The sequence below is a fragment of the Megascapheus bottae genome, chromosome 8 (assembly GCF_031878675.1).
Source record: "Megascapheus bottae isolate mThoBot1 chromosome 8, mThoBot2.hap1, whole genome shotgun sequence".
Lineage (NCBI taxonomy): Eukaryota > Metazoa > Chordata > Mammalia > Rodentia > Geomyidae > Megascapheus > Megascapheus bottae.
Genome location: NC_143516.1, coordinates 43,547,177 through 43,553,176, shown reverse-complemented (window position 1 = coordinate 43,553,176; position 6,000 = coordinate 43,547,177). Strand labels below are relative to the sequence as shown.

Below are 6,000 nucleotides of genomic sequence, written 5' to 3'. Positions count from 1 at the left end.
TATGTATTTTGTTTTTTATCTCCTCAGTCAATTGTTATTGAATTAAAACAATATATTAAAATTATATAATGTCTGTTTTCCATTTCTGCAGGTTATTGTATTATGACAAAAATTATAAACCTTTGTATGCTACTCTAATTTTAAGTTCATGAGTGATTGTTGTCCTTAATGTACTATGTTATCTCTCATCTCTTTTGCTGTCCCTTGGGTTATCTCATATTGTTACAGTATCTCACTTTGTTATCTGATATATTGGATATATTTATATTTGGTTATTTGAAATTGGATAGGGAAGGGGGGAAAACAAGATGAGGGGTGAGGGTGGGGGGAGGGAAATGGGAACCAAGACATGTGAAAGGGTATCAATGTATGTGAATTAATGCACCTTCTATCTGGCAAATATCATGTAACCCTTTTATTAATTACAATAAAAAAATATATATATATATAAATAATTGTCGTTTGGCTTAATCAAAATTAGTTGGTGCTATAACACATTTCCTCTTTTGAATTAAAAGGATAAAAATTTTAATTACCTTAGATTTCCATAGTAAATGATTGTTGTACCTTCTCAAGCTTGCTGTCAATTATTCATAGCAAATAATTGGATGTGCTTCTTATTGCACCCCAAACTGCACTTAATCTCAAGTAGAACCCTAGTAAATATCTGTTCTTTTAAAAAGGAACATAGTAAACTCCATCTGGGGGGGCAAATCAAATGATTTTTTTAACAGTGTTGACCTTTTATGTGTACCATCTATCTCAAACAGTCCAAGAGACAAATTTATGAGTTTATGCAGTTGAACAGTTCTGCTGTGTGCAAGTGCTAAACCTAAGAAAACACGTAAAGGAAGATTTTTCTTCTTCTTGCAATGAGCAGAGAATCATATATGAGCCATTGGATGCCCTAGGCTTTATTTTAGAATTTCAATGTTTGTTTGGTTCCTTCAGAGATACTTGAAAAAACCTTGGTTTAGAAAACTTTAAAATCCTTTGTACTTGTACTTTTGGTGTTTTTACACCATGGATAAGGTAGGATGTTCCAGAGAATTAATGAATAACTTTTAAAATGATTTGCTTGGCAGCAGTTGAGCTCTTTTTGAAATTACTTAAGTACTATACATCTTCACAAAAATTGGTATTCTAGTTTTGGCATTTACTCAATGAAAATTCTGATGAGTATAAAATTTAACATGCTAAATTGGCTGTATGACTAAAATGATTCAAATATGTTGTGTCCTTATGCACCTTACTTTAAAAAAGTAAACTATTAACTCTTGACTATTAATTCCCAAAACCCTCAGCTTTCTTCTGAATAGGAATAGAGTTTTTGATCATACTTAGAAATTAGACCTAAAATATAGACACATTTGAGAACTTTCTCCTAAAGAAGATACTGAATGTTAAAAGTACCTATAGCTGCCTGGCATGGTGGCTCACACCTGTAATCCTAGCTACTCAAAGATCAAGGTTCAATGCCAGCCAGGCACAAAAGGATTTAAGACACTTATCTCCAATTTACCTTTAGAAAAAGGGGCAGTGGGGCTTGGCTCAAGGGTAAGATGGTAGCCTTGAGCTGAAGAACTCAGGGACAGTGCTCTGGCCCAGACATATGGTGGTAGCCTTGAGCTGAAGATAACAGGGACAGTGCCCAGGCCAAGTTCAAGCTCCATGACCCATCAATAAAAAAAAATATCATGTAACCCTTGCATTAATTACAATAAAAATATATGAAAAAAATCTATAGCTATGGTATCATTACGGTCATCATTTTGTCTTGGAAAATAATCACAAGTAAATTTTGATCAATGGAGATCTATGGAATTTATCCTCCACTATCAAAAAGGCCATTGTAGTAACAATGGTTCTAGAACTATTAATTGGAGCTAAACATCTGTTTAGGATTTAGTATTACAAACATCCTCAGTGTTTTTTCCAAAAATATGGAAACTAGTTTATTTTGAGAATAAAAAATGAAAACGCAAAGTAATCTGATGATTTAAAATGCAAATTTATGTGCACATGATCCTCATTTGCATACATGTAATTCCAAAATGACTTTTTGTATTTGATACAGATGACTGAGAATGATTTGATATAGAAAAGCATCTGCTATACATACGTAGGAATATTATTCAACTTGAATAAAACTTTTCTACATACATCAGACTGCCAGGGTACAGGCAGTAAACAACAAATAATGAAATATTCTATGAATTCCATTTGTTTAAATATCCTTGAAATGATAAATGTGGCTACGGAAATATATTTTGCTGTTTTGTTTTTATTTAAATTTGCAAACATTTTATATTCCCTTTTGATATTGCATCATTTTAAAAATTAGAGCATTAGTCTTATTACTTATATATGTCAGAACTATGGTTTGTAATTTTGTATCTTTTATTTCTTAACTGTTATGTTGTAGGTATGAATATGTTCCTCGCTGTAGTGACATATTTTGCAACACTATTACTTATTCAAAAAACTGCTCAAATCTAAATTATAATGCGAAATATAGAAAAACAGATATAAAGTTCAGAAAACAAAGAAGTTACAAAAACAATACCAGGAGAAAAGCATTGTAATTTCAAAAGTGCTGAACCTGTTACTTTAAAAATCCTTTAAAGCAGGGCATGGTGGCCCATGCCTGTAATACTAGCTACTCAAGAGGCTGAGATCTGAGGACTGTTGTTTAAAGCCAGCCCCTGCACTATAGACCATGAAACTCTTATCTCCAATTAACCACCAGAAAACTAGAAATGATACTGTGGCTCAAAGGGTAGGGCCATAGCCTTGAGCTGAATAGTTCAGGGACTGCACCCAGGCCCAGAGTTCAAGCCCAACAAAGGTCAAAAAAAAATTCCTTTTAATATTATCCTCCCAGGTTACTCAATACTAATATACTTTTATCTTATCTGAAAAATAATCATTGTTGACTAATTTCATTTTTCTGCTTAAGTCTATCATAATTTACTAAGAATAACATTTTATAAAAGTAGTATAGGCTATTTATATGTACAAATTTTATTGGTCAAACTTTGCAATGCACACAGTCAGAATATATACACAAATATACACACACATACATTCTAAAAAATGATGAGAATCCTACCAACATTTGTGACAGTAAGATATCACTGAAAGGAGCATTAGTTTAAAAAATAAGCTTCACAGAAAAAGAAAAGATAAAAATCACTGTGTTCATTTATTCACTAATGGAGACAAATACCTAGTTTGGTAAACTCAGTGATGGATCTTAATTGCCTTTCTTTTTGAAAATTATTCTAATATTTTCAAATAATATTATTGCTTCCTCCATGATATTCAGTTTTTTATTATGTATTTTTAAACTTTTTGTTGTATTTATTGTTTGGTGATGTATAGAGGGGTGGGTACATTACTTCTTGAAGATTGATACCCTTTCCCATTCTTAAGAAACTCACATTTTTTTTTAAGAAAATACGCTAGGGCCAGGAGTTTGGCCTAGTGTTAGAGTGCTTGTCTAGCATGAATGAAGACCAAGGTTCAATTCTTGGGTACCACATACATAGAAAAAGCCGGAAGTGGTGCTGTGGCTCAAGTGGTAGAGCACTAGCCTTGAGGAAGCCCAAGGACAGTGCTCAAAGTCCTGACTGCAAGCCCCAGGACAAAAGAAAGAAAGAAAAAAAGAAAGAAAGAGAGAGAGAGAAAGAGAGAGAGAGAGAGAGAGAGAGAGAGAGAGAGAGAGAGAGAGAGAGAGAGAAAGGAAGGAAGAAAGAAAGAGAAAGGAAGGAAGGAAGGAAGGAAGGAAGGAAGGAAGGAAGGAAGGAAGGAAGGGAGAGAGAGAGAGAGAGAAAGAAAGAAAGAAAAGCAAACAAGCAAGCTCATATATTAATCAGATCATTTTCAATTAATTCATTTTACACATTGAAAACATAGAAAAGAACGCTTGGGGAAAATCTGATCACAAAATTAAAGAGAATTTAAATAAATTATAATAGTTTTCTATGCATATCATACAATTTTGTAATCCAATTATTTATTTATTTAATTTTTATTTAGACACAGAGCCTCATGCCTTTCTCCTTTCCTCATTGTCTCCCCCGCCCCCTCACCCCTCACCATGGTCTCTGGAGCTTAAAAAGTTGTCAAACATGTTTGAATTAAGACTTAGCACAGTATTTCATGCATTTTTCCTAGCTACTCAAAGAAGCAGGGAATAGGAGTATGTTTCTCATCCTAACTATGGGGAGGATTTGGATTTAGATTTCCCCCCAGGAAAGAAATAAAACTCTCCCTGTAAAATACAGCAAAAAGTGTTGAGGTTTGTGGCTCCAGTGGTATTTATTTTAAAACCAGAGTTTGATAAGTTTCCTTATTTATAATTACACACTTAAAAAGGAAATAAGATATGGATACTGTTGTATGGTTATTGAAATATTTTGTATTTTCCTGTCATAGAACTCATTTTTGCTTACCCCTTCCATCATTCTCCCATCCATCTATTCCAAGCCCCCATCAACTAGTTCACTTGTCCAATAGAAATAATTCCACTGTAATGTAGATGTTTTGATTTTGGCCATTCTACCAGAGACTTTGTAAATATTAATTTTCAACTCAGATCAATTTTTTTTACTGATTAAAACAAGCATATCGTTCATTTAACATTGCTTAGGATCAAATTTTAAGTTTTCTTCATTTTCAACATATTCTAGAATTGAAAACTGAGTATATAATTGATATTTCTTCTTTTAGGATGTTCAACTGCCATTGCGTATCTTAGGGAGCTATTTATAAACAGAGTTATGTTCATTTAGGAGATATAAATTTCATTATTTTGATATTGTTTTTATAGCTTTATACATACATTTTTGCTTCTGAATGTACTGCTTTGATATTTTATAATTGTGCATATATGTCATATATAAGTAAGCTATACTAATATATGTTAATAATGTTTGTAAAATAAAATCTGTAATAAACATATATGATTTGTATATTATATGCATTGATATCACCAAATCTATTGCTTTTACATCATCTTAAAGTAAAAATATCAAAGTGATTTATTCTAAGTTTGGGACTATCTGGACTTAAGTTTATAATCATACAGATATAATATAGAGAAACATTTATTGTGCATTATCTGCTTATAAGCAATGGTATTAAAAAGGAAAATTACTGCACAGGCTTTGGAGAAGTAAAATATTGACAAGAAGTTTCTCAGTCAGGTCTTTCTGTAGCAACCTTCAAGGATGCTAGGTCTTTCTAGAGGGATTCTCAAAGGTGACATTTTTGCCTTCGGTGACAACTACAGGACTGCTATTGACTATGTAGACCTTCCCGTGGAGCAAGAGATCAAAGTGGAAGCCATCTGGTTCAGAAGTAATTGTTTCAGAGGTTCAGTTCCAACGTCAGTTAACTGAGTTACAGAAAGGTACATTCAAAGATGAGAAAATCAATAGCTAGGAGCTGACAAAGTATGAGCAAGTAGTGGGTCTGAGAATAGATATATCCTAAAATCTATGTGTGAATGCATATACATCCATGGGAATAAAAGCTTATACAGGTATTTACACACACAAACATACATTATATGCATGTATATCACATAAGCATATATAGTCATGCCTCACTTAGCTATGTGTTCATGCATAAATATGCATATGTGAATATATAACAAGTATATATAGTCATGTATTACTTAACAATGAGGATAGTTCCTGAGACACCTACAATTTAATTGTTTCATCATTTTATAAACATCACATCATGAGCTTTCACACTTTGACATGATTTGGACTACTACTTACCTAGCCATGCTATAAAGTTTATTGTTTCTGATACCTTAAACTGTACAGAGCATAGCTATGCATCTGTAATAAGTATTTGTATACATATCTAAAAATAGGAAAAAGAGGAGAGGAAAGAGTACATGGAGGAGAAGCAGAAGGTGAAGGGATAGGTAAGGAGATTCCCTAAGTGAGTCACTGAATGGAGTGTGTCCCCAAAGGCTTAGGA

At 32.8% G+C, this 6,000-nt stretch overlaps 1 pseudogene; it reads left to right on the top strand.

Moving 5' to 3' along the window:
- Positions 1 to 1,023: 1,023 nt before the first annotated feature.
- The window catches only part of LOC150059876 (leucine-rich repeat protein soc-2 homolog), a 28,827-nt pseudogene continuing 23,850 nt past the window's right edge, over positions 1,024 to 6,000 (top strand).